Source organism: Xenopus laevis, chromosome 8S (genome assembly GCF_017654675.1).
Source record: "Xenopus laevis strain J_2021 chromosome 8S, Xenopus_laevis_v10.1, whole genome shotgun sequence".
NCBI classification, from domain to species: domain Eukaryota; kingdom Metazoa; phylum Chordata; class Amphibia; order Anura; family Pipidae; genus Xenopus; species Xenopus laevis.
In genome coordinates, this window is record NC_054386.1 from 88,615,534 (window position 1) to 88,632,967 (window position 17,434).

At 40.3% G+C, this 17,434-nt stretch overlaps 1 protein-coding gene across 7 annotated transcripts in view; it reads left to right on the forward strand.

Moving 5' to 3' along the window:
• The window catches only part of pak6.S (p21 protein (Cdc42/Rac)-activated kinase 6 S homeolog), an 82,445-nt gene that overhangs the window by 19,400 nt on the left and 45,611 nt on the right, over positions 1-17,434 (forward strand). For 4 of the 7 annotated variants that reach the window (XM_041575393.1, XM_041575394.1, XM_041575396.1 and 1 more), the window contains one exon: positions 3,595-3,687. The gene's annotated coding sequence lies outside the window, so the exon portion shown is untranslated. Of the gene's footprint in view, positions 1-3,594; positions 3,688-5,980; positions 6,114-11,402; positions 11,464-12,260; positions 12,454-17,434 lie in introns of those variants that run through there. The other 3 variants (XM_041575398.1, XM_041575399.1, XM_041575397.1) reach the window with 3 other exon arrangements.

Below are 17,434 nucleotides of genomic sequence, written 5' to 3' on the forward strand. Positions count from 1 at the left end.
GTTTAATAACAGTGTACAGAGCTGGTGGGACTGGGAGAGGATGTCCATATACATTTAATGTCATCATTAAATTGTATTGACAAATATATTAAGATTGTTAGTTCGTTAAAAGAAAGACTTGTGTGTAAATTTGCCCTGATGTGGGAGACCTAGTCAGTGCCAGAGAAATTGCAATCGACCCAGTAAGTACGGTGATGGTTTGCTACATGTAGACAACCTCGTTGCATTTATCTGATCACTGGCAGGGACCGTGTTTTCCGATTGCATGACAATACCTCTAATAATTTTGCTTGAGAGGACCACATGCGCAGTGGTTGTGAAACTGGCTTATGAACTCCAACACCAAGTGGCCAGACAGCGTGACTTTTTGTATGGCCATTGCCCATGGATTCCATTATAGTTAGAGTTGTGACAATGCATCCATTGATGAATTTAATGGGAAACATGGGAAACTGCAACACTTGTTCAAAGGTTGAGTTCATCTTTAAAGATCAAGCAAGGTAAAATGATGTAAGGACAAAGGTAATGCATAGTTACAGAATGCCAAGTCAGACATTTTAAATAACGTTTATCCCTCTGTTTGCTGTACCATGGCGTTAGCCACCTCCTGCTTGATCAGGTCGTTCCCGTCATTTGTCTTCAGTGGTGCACAGTGCTCATGAAAGAGGGCGTCCAACGGAGATTTTCAACGATTTTTGGGTGACTTCTACAGCTCCTTATAGCTCAGTAAAGCATTTGAGGTGTGGAGGTGTGGTGGCATATTTTTTATAAGTCATAGTTTGAAGATTTTGTTGTCTGTGGCTCTCAACTTTGTCTATTAAAGGGATCCTGTCATCAGAAAACATGTTTTTTTCAAAACGCATCAGTTAATAGTGCTACTCCAGCAGAATTCTGCACTGAAATCCATTTCTCAAAAGAGCAAACAGATTCATTTTGAATTTTTTTTTTCCATAACAGTATCCCTTTAAAGAAAAGTAAAATTTAAACAATTTTGGTTAGGCACCCCCAATTAACCTTAAAGGAGAACTAAAGCTTAACTAAAGAAGTAGCTAGAAATGTTGTACATTATGTTTTGTGCTTCTGTACCAGCCCAAGGCAACCGTAGCACTTTAGCAGTAAAGATCTGTGTCTCCAAAGATGCCCCAGTAGTTCCTCATCTTCTTTTCTGCTGATTCACTGCACATGCTCTGTGCTGCTGTCACTTGCTGAGCTTAGGGACCCACTCACAATATACAGTACACATAGAATAGAAATGTCACAATATAAGGCTGATTAGTAATTAATAAAGATAATTACACAGAAACCAGTGCAATTAGCATCAGCATTTAATAATTAGCCCTGTAGCATCAGCTTATATTACAGGGGAAGCTCATTTTCTGCTGGATAATTAGTGACGAGCCCTAAGCTTAGCTTCTCAACAGCCAATCGGAGCCCACTGAGCATGTGAGTGTCACAGACACTTTCCAAGATGGTGACCCCCTGTGACAAGTTTGAAGTCCTGGATCATTGCTGCTATTGACAAGCTGAAACTTTAGCCTCGTGCAATAAGTTCACTATATAAAATATGGCATTTTCAGCCATATTGATTTCTAGGGTTTAGTTCTCCTTTAATACTTAACTTATACACCAGGCCAGTGTTCCTATTCTTTAAAAATTTACACCAACATGGGGTACGTTTCTGCAGAGCAGAATAATGCTGTATTACCTCATGCTCTGTGGTGTCAAGTGCTGATTGGAGTGTGTGCATTTTTTAACGTTTGTGTATTTCTGTGCCAAGCCGATACTCACTCAGGAGATGCCTTGGAGCTTGGGGTAAGACAGAAGCCACTCAATCTGAAAGAAACTACACAGACTGGATAATCAGTTAGGATATTGTCTGCTTTCCTGGATCCTTATTTATATAATTAAGCTGCTGTGTGCTGCTACTTAGAAGTAAGCTACAGGACACACATTTGTATACAATTAGACACAATATATATATATATATATATATATATATATATAGATATATAGATATAGATATAGATATAGATATAGATATAGATATTTTTACTTTATAACGATACTGGCACTTAAATCTGAGACAGTAAGAAGAATCGGAAAAGCCCAAATGCAAAGATAAATGGCACTAATAATAAAACACTAGTCTTGTAATCAGTGGGCCTTGTAATTGCTATAGTCAGTGACTGGAAACCAAATTATAGCCAGGTGGAATAGAAAAACATATAATTGGGCAGCCACAACGATATAACGTAATGTTCTTGCAAGCTTTTTACAATCACTTATGTCCAAGGCACTTAAACACAGCTCTGCCTCTGAGGACAATGGTGGTTGTGTTGTTTTCTCTGCTGTCTTGTTAACAAAGCCGTTCCACTGTTATCTGTACATCCCATGTGTGTGTTCATTGACAGACCTGAAATCAGCCTGTTAGTGGACAAACAAAGGGGATATAGGTGCAAAAATACAGCTGATATCTTGTCTGCGTGTTTGCTAACAGGCCTTTCCCAGTGGAGAAAACTAATAGGCACAGATGGTACAGTATGTGGCATTAGCACCATTAGGCTACTGCCACACGGGGGTTGAGATCAGCCTGATGAAAAACGCAAGCCAAAATTAGACCATACGTGGACATTAGCCTCCTGCCTGCCTCCACAACCATTGTGACAGCTCGAGTGCAGGCACACAGCTGATTTGAAATGCAGTGAGTAGTGATGGGCGAATTTGTTCCATGCAAAACGCGAATTTTGATGCCGGGTTCAATCCCTGGCCGTCAAAATTGATGCTGGTGTCAATTTTGGTTGGGCATTAAATTGTCGCCGGCATCAAATTTTTTTTGACAGTTTCGCAAAATTATTCGCCACCGGGCGAAATGCAAAAATTCGCAGCAAATTCATGCCTGGCGAATAAATTCGCCCATCACTAGCAGTGAGTGATTAAGTGCAAAACTAACAGAAGTAACAATAACTTCCATCATCCCCTACAAATAGCAAAGAATAGCTGTACGATGGAGAAAGTTGTAATAAAACAACCACTGTTGGGGGCCCTGTCGTATTGTAATGTATATGAGCTGCTATTGGATCGTTCAGTCAGTTGTATCTATGCTGCTGTGCTTTTATGACCTTGTACTTGCTGATCACTGTGCATGCAGAAGCCAGTACAGCCCCAGGGCCTATTTCACATTCAAGTTCTTCCCACTGCCCAAACTAGCAGGGAGCGTATTAAGCACTAAACTGACTATTCTCTCAGTCCTAGAATATGAGCCTCAGTCCTAGCATATGAGCCTCCTCTGAGAGTGCACAACCTAATACTTTATATTAATTCTCTATATATATATATGCACAGTCCTGTGTTATCAGAGAACTTCAGAGCACAATTGTAGGCTTTATTGTTCACCCAGACAGCACAATTTATTCCCGTAATTGTGACAGGTCTGGTCCTTGCCTGTTATATTAGTGGGAGGAAATCTGACCTTTACTCCCCAATTTGTGACTATGCATTTAAAGTGACTGAGGCAGTAAAAGGGTTAAGTCAACCAATGCTGTATTTTCTCCCCCCTGAGGATGCAAAGTAATGTCATGTCTCTCCCTCTTACAGACAAGCAGGAGCTTGCAGTCAGGTTCAGAACAGCAAGGGAAGAGACCCAGAAACAACACGGAGCTCGGAGCCTGACAAGACCTCGTCCTGCAGGTAAGTGCAAGAGACTTTGGTTTCAGTGACGGCATCTAAACTGCCCAGAGTGGAACTGAGACCAACGTGTTCATCCTTCCTTCTGGGTATTCTGTCACAGAGTAGAAAAACATCTTCACGACCCTGAGCCCACAACCCAAATGGAAACCATGATGAATAGGCTGTAGGTGGACATCTGAAGATCACCATTGAGTAGGAAGACCCTGTCATTGCTGGGGTGCCAGTGGGGCATTGACTATTAAAAGATGTCATTCCAAAATTTAGCAAAATTAATTTTCCCGTAATGCGTAGCAACTACATTTGGAGGTAACATATAGATACTGGAACTTAAAGGGCAACATTCACAAAAATGAAAAGTTAATATAAGCTTCATCATACTGAAATAAGAAACTTTCTAAATACAATCAACTAAATATTCTGTACTGTTTCTGAAATAATCAAGTTTATCTTCGCTGTTCCTCTCTCAGCATCTGTTTCTCTTCATTCTCTCTTTATGCAGCAGTTGGGTGTCAGATAGTTATTGACAGTTAGATCCAATATATCTTATAGGGGGCTCCTTTTGACTAGAAGATGTATTAGGGCTCACTCTATTAATATCACCAAAAATCATGTGTCTCTACATGCAAAAGGCAGTTATTCTGTTTGTAGTGGCATCAGTTATTTGAATGAGCTCTAATTCTGCTGCATGAAGACAGAATGAAGAGAAACAGATGCTGAGAGAGGAATAGTGAATATAAATTTGATTATTTCAGAAATTATGCAGAACGTTCAATTGATTGTATTTACAAAGTTTCTTATTTCAGTATGATGAAGCTTATATTAAATTTTAATTTTCAGTATTGTGCCCCTTTAAACAGTAAGGACACAACATAAGGATATTCGAAATATGAATAACAGACTGAATTGCCCCACCCTGTAGCTCCTACCTGCTTATACAATATTCCCCATTACTCCTGCTCCTCACTGGAAGGATTTTAAAAAAGCATAATTTCATGAAGCATTGATATGAATGGGGGAACTGTGTGGACTAGTGTTCTCTTTTGTATCTCTAAAGCTGGCCATAGATGCAAAGATCCGATCGAACGAATCCTCGAACGATCGGACTTCCCCATCTCCCAACCCACCACTAACCATTCAGATCAAATAAAGTAGTAAAAGAACAGATCAGCCGATGTTCTGCCCCTGACAGCAATCGTACGATAGTTATGTCCGACGAAAACTAGTGACAGTCTCCCTCTGAAAACCTTACGATCGGCAATACATGCAAAGATATTATCGGTAGCCGACAGAAATCTTATAACCTGTCCGATCGGCCAAACGACCGATTTCCACCGGAAGAAAAATGCCAGGACCCGCACCCCCTCAGGGCCCCACGGCAGTCCGTGCGCCACATACAAATGCGGCCGTACGGAGGGGGGCGGGGCCCGGCTGCGCGTTACGCACCAGGGCCCGCCCCCCTCTAGGATCGCTACTGCATTTGTTAGTTGCAAATCATAAGCTTCATAACATTTCTTGGAGCAAAAATCTTTCTAAACTCAAAGTTTTCTCTCCATATCCCACTGGGGCACCCCCAAGATATTTGTATTGACCCAACCTTTTTAAGGGCTCCATAAATGTCTTTTTAAATTATTATCCAAAGGCACCCCTAACTCCCTATCGTATGGGGGGGGGGAATCATGGGCCACTCCTGTATTGTACTTTATGGCAAAAAGTGACAATTCCAAAGACGCCAACAGAAGAGACATTGCTTCTGAGTGATATCCTGATCTCATTATCATTGTTTTTTTAATGCTTTGCTGGCCATGTATATTTTTCATTTTATAGTGATGAATGTCCCAAATGCAATAAATAGTTGTACGCTCACTTCAGGCACATTTGTAATTAAGGCAGGCAGCCATTAAAGTATAATGGGGCACAGACTGACGTGTTTTATACAAATAAAAATTATATTAATACTCTTAGAGTACAGGCTATTTTGAGGTCTGGAAGGAGACAAGATGGTGATGGCTCACATTTTTTTTTTACCACAACCAGAATGAAGGAATTAATTGGGATAAAGGTGGATTTGAATGGACATGTGACTTTTTAGCTGTTTCCACCAATATGAAAACATTATTGTTTTCACTGCTGTTCCTAAGTAGCCCACCTTGGCTACAAATGGTTGTGTCCTTATATCCTACACTGACCCCTCTCTTGGGCTTGGCACACCTCTTTTATAATTCATTTTGCTAAATCTGTGTCTTCTCTTAAGAAATCTGCATTTTGTTGTAAGCCTATAGTAAAGGGTTATTTCCCCCGCTTTGTGGTCACAGAGCCAATAATGCCTGTGGGAGTTGGTTTAATTGTGTTTTTGTTGCACTGAGCAAACACAGTGATATTAGACAAGTGGGAGCAGCAAGAGGAAACCCAACTCCCTCCAAGTGCAGGTATGAGCCTTTTTCATGACATATATCCATGCTTAGAAATGTCACAGCATGCAGATATATTATTTAATGGTACCTACTGTATATAGGTTGCCAACACTTTGGGTTTTTTAGTAGGCTGGCTTCTAAATCCGTTCCCTTTGCACTTTCATTTTTGCTTGCGTATACATTATATACTGTAAGATGGGCAGATAATATAGCTTTTGCATGTGTTCTCAAAGCAATTAATATGCGCTGTTTATAGGTTTTTGTCTTTATTTACAAGTCAGTGTCTTTAAATGAAGCTTATGTTTCTAAAAAAAAAAGCACTGTGCTTGATACTGCCTTGAATGCATTTATTTTAATACAAATATCATTCAGATTGGATAGGTGAGGCTCCCAGATTATTGAACCATGTTTGCAAATGGGAGATAAATAAAGGGCAAGTTTAGCTGCATTTACACTGAATGTGCACAGGAGTATTAAACTGGCCTTATGGCACAGGCTTCAGTAAACCAACTGCCTTATCCATGTTGCTTAGCTTGAATTAAGGACGTTATTGTCATGCAGTAGCAAGTGTGACAGATTTATTCTGAGGAATCATTTTCAGAACCATTTGTAATGTTTTCAAGGCTGCATATGTGAGCGTACTATTCACACAACATTATGACCTGTCAGGGAGATAATGTGCCATATTTCAACGTTTTCCAGGTAACGGGTTTCCGCATCATAGCTTCCATACCTGTATATAAATATTTTGGTTGTGCTCTCTCCATGTATTGAGCATTGTCTCAGGTACAGGTGTACTTGGTTGATGGGATATGAGCCCTTTTCCAGCTCATTAGTATAAACAACCAGAGCTAAATCATTCAGATATTTGTATTGTTTTTGCTTTATCTGATATGCAGTATTGTACCACAAAACAGAATTTACGTAAAACTTTTGTTTTTTTAATATTACATACAATGGGTGACATAATGAATGCAGGATTTCTTTTTTCAGAAGGTGAACTGCCCCTATAAGGGCAGAGATACATGGTCAGATTAGGGGAGATTAGCAGCCCTTCTACAAATCTCCTCTTCTTCGGGGTGACTAATCTCCCGAACTGCCTTACCACCAGCTAGAATGTAAATCGCCAGCAGGATGGCACTCGGAGCGCTTTGTTTTCTGAAGTTGCCTCTTGAGGAAACTTCGGGCAGCTTCCGAAAATGAAGCGCTCCGAGTGCCATCCTGCCGGCGATTTACAGTCTAGCCGGTGGGAAGGCAGTTTGGGAGATTAGTCAACCCGAAGAAGAGGAGATTTGTCGCCGGGTGACTAATCTCCCCGAACCTGACCGTGTGTCTCTCTGCCCTTAGTACTGACCCTTTGTCAGTCTTAAGCAGGCCATTAATATAACAATCTATTTGTTTGGCTGTGTCACCAGACCAGCAGATATTTGCCCAATTTAGCCACCCACTTAGATTTCGATCCTTTGTGCAACAATTAAATCACTCCACTCCATAAAGTGGAAGTCCCATTAATTCCATGATGGAGTGAGGGATTTGTGCAATGCAGTTGGCCATGGATTGGATACAGATAAAAATGTTATCCTTGACCAGTAGGAATCTTGTTTTTGCTTAGTTAAAGGAACAGTAACACCAAAAAATGTAAGTGTTTTAAAGTAATGAAAATATAATGTAGTGTTGCCCTGCACTGGTAAAACTGATCTGTTTGCATCAGAAACACTACTATAGTTCATATAAACAAGCTGCTGTGGAGCAATGGTGGAAATTGAAAAACGGCTATATGGCACAGGTTAACTAATGGATAACCGATAACACCATTAGACAGACAGAGCTTATCTGCTATCTGCTGTGTAACTTAAGCTTTTTCTCCTTTGAATGGCTGCCCCCATTGCTAAACAGCAGCTTATTTATATAAACAATAGTAGTGTTTCTTAAGCAAACACAGCAGTTTTACCAGTGCAGGGCAACACTGCATTATATTTTCATTACTTTAAAACACTTTTATTTTTTGACGTTACTGTTCCTTTAATATTTAAGATACTAATTAGTTATATATTAGGCAAGGGGGTATTTTTTTCTAGGGGCTGCATCAGTAGTCGGGTGTGATCATTCTTAGGACATTTCTAATGGAAACCACATATCCTAGCTAAGTCTATACAATAAATCACTGGCATATAGTCAGCCGTAAGTATTCCAAACAAGAGAACTTTGGCAGGACTATCTGGCACAACCCTCCTGGTTTTGCTCATAGAGAGTTCTACCTGTGTGTAACATGCAAAGCATTTGTGCTAGGTGCAATGAAGCAATCTAAATAGAATGTTCAGCATCCCTTTCAAAAAGTAAACAATAATAAATGATATATACTTTAGCCTGACCATCCCTAGGCTGTTAACCTGGCCTTAAACTTTTTAATAAATATTTATTTCAATAACACAGTGCCCAGCATGGCCATATTATCATATAACTGGTAAAATGCTTGCTGAGCAGTAAGTTATGCCATGAAGACATGGGAGTGTCCTGCTTTCAGTCTCCAAGGTGGGCTCATACCTAATTTCTGCTGTTTTCAGAATCCATAATCCTCATCATAATGCCCCATTCATAACACGGTGTGATCATCACACTTGAGAGAACAGAAGTTTACAAAGGAAATTACTTTTAATTCTCTTCCCTCCATCTGTCGGCACCTACACACTTCCTCTATAGTCATTTCATTTCGGATCAGTTCCAAGATGGTGATTCACGTGGAGCAGGAAGAACAAGCCAAACTCCCTGCTCTCTTCTCCTCATAAATCAAGAAAGACCTGAGTCATTTTTCAGCAGATTATTTCATTAAGGAGTCAGAATCGCATCCCAGCACCAAACTGGGTCATCCAGACAAAATGCCAAACACTTCAGCTCACTCTCATGGCTGAGTAATGAGAAACTCACGTAACATGAGCTCAGTGGAGTTAGGTGAAGATGACACTTCATTTGGGTCAGATGAGGAACATGGCTCTGATAAATCATCTTGTGGCAAAAAGAATGAAAATACCAATACAGGTATGGAACCTGTTATCCTGAATGCTCGGGACCTGGAGTTTTCTGGATAAACCTTTCCATAATTTGGATCTTTATACCTTAAGTCTACTAGAAAATCAAATAAACATTATAGGAGAAGGAAAGGCTACAATTAAGTAAGCTTTATCAGAAAGGTCTATATAAATACACCAGTAAACCCTCAAAGTAATCCTGCTCTGAGTCCTCTGTCAAAAGAAACACAGCATTTCTTTCCTTCTATTGTGTACTCATGGGCTTCTGTATCAGACTTCCTGTTTCAGTATAAACCTCCAGGGCAGGGCTTGAGCATGCTCAGTTTGCTCCTCTCTCCCTCCCTTCTCCCCTCTCTGCTGTAATCTGAGCCAAGAGCTATGACTGAGAAGGGAAACTCAGGCAGGATGTGATGTCACACCAAGTGAATATGGCAGCTGCTATCCTAAACAAACCGAGAGACTGTCTAGAGCCATTTACTCAGGTATGGTAAAGCATTCTGCAGAATAAATAGTGTTATAGCTTGTACTATTGTGGCTAATCTATTGGCAATAAACTGCTTCGGTACCTTTTCCTTCTCCTTTGAGGTTGAAGTGAATTTGAAGTAAATTTTCGAATTCAAAAACTTCGAATATCAAAGTCATTTTTGGGTACTTCAACCATAGAATAGGCCAAAATTAGATTCAAATTGAAAAAACTTAGAATATTCGAGCATTTGAAAATTGAAGTACTGTCTCTTTAAAAAACTTTGACTTTGACACTTCTCCACCTTAAAGCTGACGAATTTCTATGTTAGCCTATCGGGACCTCCTAGAACCTATAGCCAGTATTTGGCTAAGTTTTTTTGGAAAATTGTTTGATTGATCGCAGAAATCGTTCAAATCGTACGATTTGATAAATTTCTACGTTCGATTAGAACGATTTCTACCTTCGCTGAAAGATTTGAATTCGATCGAAAACGGCTAAATTTAATTTAAAAAAAACTTCGATGATCGAATTTCGAAGTTTTACCACTTCGAAATTCGACCCTTAGTAAATGTGCCCCTAAATAAACCCAATAGGCTGGTTTTGCTTCCAATAAGGATTAATTATATCTTAGTTTGGATCAAGTACAAGGTACTGTTTTATTATTACAGAGAAAAGGGAAATCATTTTTAAAAATTTGGATTATTTAGATAAAATGTAGTCTATGGATAATGGGTTTCTGGATAACAGATCTCATACTGGTACCAGTATACTGCAGATTTTACTGTTTTTTTCTGCTTATTATAGGGGAATATTTATTGTACCTTTCTTGTCTCATACCCTGGCATTCTCCTACCAAACACTTTATTGAGGGCACACAAGGATGCGGTGCTCGACTCAGGGCAGCCATATAGAACCGGGCTTCCTTGGACCTTTTAGGGCTAGTCACTGAGGCAACTTCGGGCGACAATAGAAAACGCATCGCCTCGTGTGCATTAGCGCAGGCGACTTTGCATTGTAGCCTATGGGGAAAAACGCAGAGGCAGTTCGGGGAGACGAGGCGATTAGTCGTCAGGCGACAAAATCTCCCCGAATCTCCTCGTGTGGCCTTACCCTTATAGTACGAGTCCTTGTATTTACATTTTTCTGCCCACAAGGGGGATGCTCAGTAAAGGTGCATGCTGTTGCACAAGTCTGTTTTATCTTCAGATAGGCTGAGTATTGAAGTGATAGGACCTTCACTCGTTGGTCAGTGTCAAGGGTTCAGGTCAGTGCTGCATACGGTAAATAATGCAATACAGGCCCTGGTGCAAAACTTGCACTGGGACCCCCTTGTACCACTGGCCACCTCCTTACTACCAGTGGTTTTCCATCACACTGTCACTGTCCCGAAAGCCTCACGACTGACAGTCCCTGATGCTATGACACCCCCTGCCCACCCAGTAGTTCCAACGCCATCCTGCAGGCCTAATAGACTGGTACCATATGAGGAGCCTTAGATATTTATGGTCAATTTTGCATTGTTCCTTTAAGAAGGAAGTTAAGAGAAGCTGGGGCTCCTATTTGCTTCCTTTTGGCCAACTAAGATTGGCATTGCTGTACATGCCCAGATGGCAGGGCAGTATGATTGAAATCAGCCAAGATGGGCATGTGATATCACTACAGGCCAAGAATGCTTTCATTCCCTTATTTACATATATCTATGCTAATCCTGTTAATGCAAAATCTATGAGATATAAAACAAAGGCATGGGAGGAGTGTTTTGCTGTTTGCCCGTATGTATGCACACAGTGAGTTTGCCTTTTGTCTGATAAGGAACTCCTTATAGATCAAGGGTCACCTCTTAACACTTCACTTCTCCACTTCTTGGCACACGGTATGAATTTTCCTTCATTGCTTGTATGGGAAAACGCATGGTAGTGCTGGGACTTCATTTTTAGCCCCAATCCTGGTGCACCAATGCATGCCATGTATTTTGTTTTAGCTAGTTATGTGTGTAACTCTCACTTCTTGCACAATTACATACAGTTTATCAAATCAGGCTGCATTTTAGAATATGTTTTGGTACAAGTGAATTTATGTTTTGCCCCTATTCTTGAAATATATATATATATATACTAATCAATATACTAATCAATCGTTGCCCCACTGTGCCTCCTATACCTCCTGGGACCCTAAGTACATTCTGCTTCCTCTATAGTTAATATGTATATATATATATATATATATACATATTAACTATAGAGGAAGCAGAATGTACTTAGGGTCCCAGGAGGTATAGGAGGCACAGTGGGGCAACGATTGATTAGTAGTTGCATGAAAAATGTCTTCTTCCCAAATAATAGGGGGGCCTTAGTAGAGCAAAGAAAAATCACAGTTCTTTTTGATTTCTTTTTCTGTTCTGTGCTGGATCTCTTACATGTATCTAAAATGACACAGCCAGTGTAAATGCTCATTGTAAGAAGGAAAAGAAAGGGGAAATGATATGCTGAATGTATTCCTATAATTTATACTCTGGAAGAAGGTGGAGATGGTGTAAGAAAAAAAGCCCTTGTACGATGATTGTTATTTATAAGCCCCACTGTAACTGCTCATTCACCCCACCCCGCAGAGCTTGTTGAAATCTGACTGGCTGCTTTTGTGCACATTACCCAGTAGTCTGCATCTGACACTATGAAACCTCTAATACCTGTCAGATAAGCCCAACCTTGAAATCAAACTCCCAGCAAGGTGGAAAAAAAGACATTTTACACTGTACAAACATGTCATGTTGCCTGTTCCCGCGCTCTCTCCCTCCTCTCTCCTTCCCTGGAAGCCAGTGGATCCCGGCATGTGAGTGATCTTCTGATCTGCCTCCAGCCCTGGGGTAAGTAAAGGCTTTTCTGCCCATTAACCCAAACTGATTTCCTTTAGTTGCCTTTCATTGTCTCTGCTGCACAATTCTGCCTTTCAGCTCAGAGCTGAGTAAGTGCTGTTTGCAAGTCACATAGAGAATGAAGCTTCCATATCGGTGAATTCTAATGCTGGTGATGGAATAGAATCTGCATAGGAGTCCAGGGCTCTGAGCATTAGAAAGAAAGAGGGTTTTGCTGACATTGGATCCTTGTGTAGCATTGCTTTGTGTAATGTCACACATTCTTCATTATGAAAAAGTAGTAGAGACACAATGTGGCGGTGGGGGGTTGTCATGAGTATGTGGCACACTGAGAATAGTAAAGGCAAAACAAAGTGCCCCATTTGATGTTTAGTTCAGCCTTCACTTATTGTTACTAGCAGGATTATTCTATCACAACCTGTGGGATCTTTATGGGTCAGCCCATTTGTTTAATATTTTTATGTTATAGAATGCCTTATTATAAGCAGCTTTTTACTAGGTCTTCACTTTTTCTTTTTTAGAATGTTTAGAATTATTTGCCTTCTACCTCTGACTCTTTCCAGCTTTCAAATGGGGGTCATTGATTCTATCTAAAGGCAAATGCTCTGTAAGGCTACAAATGTATTGTTATTGCTACTTTTTATTATTCATCTTTCTATTTAGATATTTCCTATTCATATCCCAGTCTCTTATTCAAATCAGTGCATGGTTGCTAGGGGAATATGGACTCTAGCAAGCCAGGTTGCTAAAATTACAAACTGCAAAGTTGCTGAATAAAAACTTAAATAACACAAAAACACAATGAAAACCAGCTGAAAATTGTCTTAGAATATCACTTTCTACTACATCATACTAAAATTAATTTAAAGGTGAACAACCAAGTTAACCAGTCCCTTTGCACCTGGCAGCTTTCATTTCTTAGGGCATGCTGGGAGTTGTAGTTAATCTACTGCTAGAAAGCATCTGTAATGCTCTGTATTTCTAAACCCTTTAGAAAGTGACTACTGTTTCTGTTATTGATCGCCATTTGTTGTGGTTTTTATAATTAAAGGCACCAATGCATGTTCTGAGTCAAAAAGGCGCCCAAAAGTATCATATTTCACAATCTGTAACAGATTCAGGTGATCTATAGGTGATTGGACATTATGTTTGGAAATATAATTGCTACTGAAAGCAGTATTTGTCACATCGGGCCCCCTGTCACCCCCACAAGCCCCCCGCGGCGGCAACTCACCCTCTGTCCCCCTTAACCCCCCCCCCACTGCCGGTAGCATGTACCTTCTTGCATGTAACGAAGGAGGTCACAAAGGAGGAGAAAGGTTGCCACCTGGCCAGTGTTTTACCGTCTTCGCTGGCTAAAGGGTTGGCTGATCCCAATGTTATTAAAAGGGAAAAATGATAAATATATAGGAAGGCAGGTATTTTTTTCCGCAAAAGGTGGCAACCCTAGGAGTGGGTCCCATAAGGGCTGGGACCCACTGGGTTTTTTCCCAGTATCGCTCCATCCCAGTCCGACCCTATTTGCTTATGTTTATCTTTATGGTTTTGTTCTCTACACACACTCTTGGTTCTGACTTTTGAAATAATGTAGCGGATGTCAGTTCTCCTCTAGGTCTTTTATGATGAGTCCTGCTACATTGTATTGAATCCATAAGTCGGCCAAATACCAAACCAATTGGGAATCTTACTTTGCATATTCAAATTTCAGTAGAGATAAAATATTGCATCATACAAAATTAAATCTAAAGTCACGTGCCCATACTTTACTAATGCGGGGTCTTCTTTTAGTGATGTTGTCCCATTAAGATCTACATCAGAACTGTCAGCATTCTGTTCCATTGAACATATTACTTAAAGGGATACTGTCATGGGGAAAAAAAATGTTTTCATAATGAAAGTGCTGCTCCAGCAGAATTCTAACACAAGATAACAGTGGTAGATCTAAGAACAACAATCAGTAGTAAAAACCCATGTCCCACTGAGACACATTGAGTTACATTGAGAAGGAAAAACAGCAGCCTGCCAGAAAGCATTTCTCTCCTAAAGTGCAGGGACAAGTCACATGACTGGGGGCAGCTGGGAAATTGACAATATGTCTAGCCCCATGTCAGATTTCAAAATTGAATATAATAAAATCTGTTTGCTCTTTTGAGAAATGGATTTCAGTGCAGAATTCTGCTGGAGTAGCACTATTAACTGATGCGTTTTGAAAAAAACATGTTTTCCGATGACAGGATCCCTTTAAGTATTATATTGATTTATGGGAGAATTTATTTTGCCATATTTAACAGACAACTATTTCTTATGTAACCTTGCCATAATTAATATGATAATATTAATATGAATGAAAAGCATAAAATAGAGGGATAATATAGACAGGCTGTTTGTTGACAGTGTCTTGAGATCTACTGCTCACCAGCTAATAGTCTCCCATTAGATCCCGATCTACCTTGTGGGCACCCCTGTCTTAAGGGGTTGGATGCATTCCCTAGGCACTTGGGATTCAGCAGAATCTAAACCCTACAAAAATGCTAATATATACTTGTTTAGTAGTTCTTTGTTATAGCTAAGTTTCTCTGGAACGAGACATATTGGTGAAGGAATGTCACACTTTATGAAACTCTCAAGCCTTCATCAATTAGAACAAATGTGCCTCGACAATTTCCTTCTGTCAAATTGTTTTATAGTTGTTATGGGCAGGACTGACCCTGAAATACAACCGGCATTGCTGGGAGTGACATGTTAATCGCAGCTACACCGAGAATCTATACACCTGAAAGCTGGAGGCTAGTAAATGTCTTCGCAATGGTATTCAATTTAAATCATTTATATAAATTATAGCTTGAACGATCTGTGCTGCCTGTTCTTCCTTCGACTGGGCTGACTACTCTTCTAAGGATCATTATTGTCTGTTATAATTAATCTTTTCTTTGCAATAGCATAGTAGGCCTCAGCTGCAAAGGGGCCCGAACAGTGCAGAAAGGTTTGGGGCCTCCATCCATAAACATGCAAATATGTATATTTTTGGATGTTAAACTTACAAGCCTTAAGTTTACTACAACTGTCAGAATCCCTAAATAGCCTTTGGCTGTCCATGGGACAGTGAAGTTCACTTGACACTTTTGGGGGAAATCCTTTTCCATTTTCTCTAGAAACCGAGAGTAAACTTGGGAAGATTTTAGCTAGACCCTAGACCATTGGTCCCCAACCAGTAGCTCGCGAGTAACATGTTATTCACCAACCCCTTGGCTGTTGCTCCCAGTGGCCTTAAAGTAATTGAATTACTGGCTTGGAGGCAAGTTTTGGTTGCATAAAAACCAGGTGTACTGCCAAACGGAGACTCCCGTAGGCTGCCAGTCCACATAGGGGCTACCAATAGCCAATCACAGCCCTTTTATGGCACCCCCAGAAATGTTTTTCATGCTTGTGTTGCAACACAACTCTTTTTTACATTTCAATGTGGCTAACGAGTATAAAAGTTTGGGAACCCCTGCCCTAGACCAATGCATTACAAAGAAAGCAAATACCTGATTGGTTGTTAATGGCAACTTCAATTGTGCAGTTTTGCACCTCCATTTTATATGTCGTTGGGAAGTTCCTATCCCTGTGGCAGTTACAGGTTATGGACTTCTAAAATCCTCGTACGTTTCAACAGCCATTTGATCTGAGTGACATCCATGAGCACTATTAACAAAGGAACTATTTTACAGGCTGCTCATGGCTTTTGTATTCTATAAGGATCTTTTTTTTTATGCATCATTGTTGGTTCTTGTGTGTTATATGACATTGCAAAAAATGCTAGTACAGGTATGGGATCCATTATCCTGAAACCCGTTATCCAGAAAACTCCACATTATGAGAATGCCATCTCCCGTGGATTCCATATGAATTAAATGTTAAACTGATTTCCCTTTTCTCTGTAATAATAACATGGTACATTGTACTTGTTCCTGAATAAGATATAATTAATTCTTATTGAAGGTTAAATAATCCTATCAGGTTTAATTAGTGCTTAAGTGATTTTTAGGACATTTAAGGCATGTACAAAACCCCAGGTCCTGAGAATTCTGGATAACAGATCCCATACCTAGTGTCAGTTCTCAGCAGGGCCGCCATCAGGGGGGGACAGGGGGGACAAGCGTACCGGGCCCGGGCATGAAGGGGGGCCCGGCAGCGCTGCATTTTTTGAAGATCCGGGCCCCCCTTACGAGCGCCCGAGCCGTACGTCTTGCCTCTTCAGTGCCGAATGCGGAAGTGCCGAAAAGCCGAAGCCGATGCGCCGAAAAGACCCGAAGTCACGGAAAAAGCCGAAGTCCCGAAGTCACGAAGCGCCGAAAAGACCCGAAGTCACGAAAACAGCCGAAGCCGAAGTCCTGAAGCAGCGCAAAGACCCGAAGTCACGAAAACAGCCGAAGCCGAAGTCCTGAAGCGGTGAAAAGACCCGAAGTCACGAAAGGAGGCGAAGTTGAAGTACTGAAGCCGTGAGTTCAATTCTACTGAACACCAGTTTGTGTTTTTTTTTTAATCCCCTGGCCACCAATGTATTATTTTAATATTCTATAGGCCCCTCCCACCAATCTTTTTTTCAAAACTTTTTTTTTGGGGCCCCAATTTTTTTTTTTAACTCGTAAGGGGCCCCTTGCCACCATTGTATTTTTTTTTTGTTTTTTTTTTAAAAAAAATTAATTTTCTTTTTGGTGGCCCCAAATTTTTTTAACTTGTAAGGGGGCCCCTGCCACCAGTTTTTTTTTCAAAAAAAAATTATTTTTTTTTCAAATTTTTTTTTGGGGCCCCAATTTGTTTTTAACTTATAAGGGGGCCCCTGCCGCCAATGTTTTTTTTTTTTTCAAAAAAAAAATTTTTTTTTCACATTTTTTTTGGGGCCCCAATTTGTTTTAACTTATAAGGGGGCCCCTGCCACCAATGTTTGTTTATTTTTTAGTTTTTTTACATTTTTTTTTGTTGGGGCCCC